Here is a 2500-nt window from a genome sequence, read left to right on the forward strand (position 1 = left end):
AAGCTTAAAAAGTCAGAAAAATGACAAAGTGTCTAAAAGTATCAGGGGCGCCAGCTCAAAAAGTCAGAAAAATGGCAAAGTGTCTAAAAATACCAGGGGCACCAGCTCAAAAAGGCAGAAAAATGACAAAGTGTCTAAAAGTACCAGGGGCGCAAGCTCAAAAAGGCAGAAAAATGACAAAGTGTCTAAAAATACCAGGGGCGCCAGCTCAAAAAAAGGCAGAAAAATGACAAAGTGTCTAAAAGTACCAGAGGCGCCAGCTCAAAAAGTCAGAAAAATGGCAAAGTGTCTAAAAATACCAGGGGCACCAGCTCAAAAAGGCAGAAAAATGACAAAGTGTCTAAAAGTACCAGGGGCACCAGCTCAAAAAGTCAGAAAAATGACAAAGTGTCTAAAAGTACCAGAGGCGCCAGCTCAAAAAGTCAGAAAAATGACAAAGTGTCTAAAAATACCAGGGGCGCCAGCTCAAAAAAAGGCAGAAAAATGACAAAGTGTCTAAAAATACCAGGGGCACCAGCTCAAAAAGTCAGAAAAATGACAAAGTGTCTAAAAGTACCAGGGGCGCCAGGCGAAAAATTCAGAAAAATTTCTGTTTCAAGACGGGAGAAGGGGAGATGGGCGGAGTGCGTCGAAGGCCCCTTCTCCCGTCCGACGAGGTAATTGGAGTCTGAGGAAATTACCACCTGCCCGATTTCAGAAACCTGGTTTTTAGGAAACAGAGTTTGACAGATTGAAGCCAAGCCCGATATCGGGTGATGTTCTTTGGGGCTCAGACACGTACCAGGGGCCATTGCTGGGCTCCATAGTCATCACCCTGGCTCTCGGGAGGAGGGAGAATCTGCCGCTTTGCGGCCGACGAAGGTAGCTGAAGGGCGGATGGCTGAGTGGCCATGAGCCGCCTGGAGGTCCTGGAAGATACGGGAACGGGGCTTCTGCCGCTTAGCGGCCGATGAGGGCGGCCGAACGGCGGATGGATGAGTGGACATGTGTTGCCCGGAGGTCCTGGAAGATGCTGGAACGGGGCCTTTGCCGCTTAGCGGCCTAGGGGAGCAGCCCAAGGGCGGATGGATGAGTGGACATGTGGTGCCTGGAGGTCCTGGAAGATGCTGGAACGGAGCCTTTGCCGCTTAGCGGCCGAGGGGGGCAGCCCAAGGGCGCATGTATGAGTGGACATGTGGTGCCTGGAGGTCCTGGAAGATGCTGGAACGGAGCCTTTGCCGCTTAGCGGCCGAGGGGGGCAGCCCAAGGGCGCATGTATGAGTGGACATGTGGTGCCTGGAGGTCCTGGAAGATGCTGGAACGGAGCCTTTGCCGCTTAGCGGCCGAGGGGGGCAGCCCAAGGGCGGATGTATGAGTGGACATGTGGTGCCTGGAGGTCCTGGAAGATGCTGGAACGGAGCCTTTGCCGCTTAGCGGCCGAGGGGGGCAGCCCAAGGGCGGATGTATGAGTGGACATGTGGTGCCTGGAGGTCCTGGAAGATGCTGGAACGGAGCCTTTGCCGCTTAGCGGCCGAGGGGGGCAGCCCAAGGGCGCATGTATGAGTGGACATGTTGTGCCTGGAGGTCCTGGAAGATGCTGGAACGGAGCCTTTGCCGCTTAGCGGCCGAGGGGGGCAGCCCAAGGGCGCATGTATGAGTGGACATGTGGTGCCTGGAGGTCCTGGAAGATGCTGGAACGGAGCCTTTGCCGCTTAGCGGCCGAGGGGAGCAGCCCAAGGGCGGATGGATGAGTGGACATGTTGGGCCTGGAAGTGCTGGAGGATCCAGGAGGGGGCAAGATCCTGCTTAGCAATCCGGGAGGGCAGCTTAAGGGCGGATTGCAGAGTTCTCATGTGGGGCCTGGAAGTGCTGGAGGATCCAGGAGGGGGCAAGATCCTGCTTAGCAATCCGGGAGGGCAGCTGAAGGGCGGATTGCAGAGTTCTCATGTGGGGCCTGGAAGTGCTGGAGGATCCGGGAGGGGGGGCAAGATGCAGCTTAGCAATCCGGGAGGGCAGCTGAAGGGCGGATTGCAGAGTTCTCGTGTGGGGCCTGGAAGTGCTGGAGGATCCGGGAGGGGGGGCAAGATCCTGCTTAGCAATCCGGGAGGGCAGCTTAAGGGCGGATTGCAGAGTTCTCATGTGGGGCCTGGAAGTGCTGGAGGATCCGGGAGGGGGGGCAAGATGCAGCTTAGCAATCCGGGAGGGCAGCTGAAGGGCGGATTGCAGAGTTCTCGTGTGGGGCCTGGAAGTGCTGGAGGATCCGGGAGGGGGGGCAAGATGCAGCTTAGCAATCCGGGAGGGCAGCTGAAGGGCGGATTGCAGAGTGCTCATGTGGGGCCTGGAAGTGCTGGAGGATCCGGGAGGGGGGGGCAAGATGCAGCTTAGCAATCCGGGAGGGCAGCTGAAGGGCGGATTGCAGAGTGCTCATGTGGGGCCTGGAAGTGCTGGAGGATCCGGGAGGGGGGGGCAAGATGCAGCTTAGCAATCCGGGAGGGCAGCTGAAGGGCGGATTGCAGAGTTC

The sequence above is a fragment of the Leuresthes tenuis genome, unplaced genomic scaffold, assembly GCF_036924035.1.
Source record: "Leuresthes tenuis unplaced genomic scaffold, fLeuTen1.0.hap1 SCAF_282, whole genome shotgun sequence".
NCBI classification, from domain to species: Eukaryota; Metazoa; Chordata; class Actinopteri; order Atheriniformes; family Atherinopsidae; genus Leuresthes; species Leuresthes tenuis.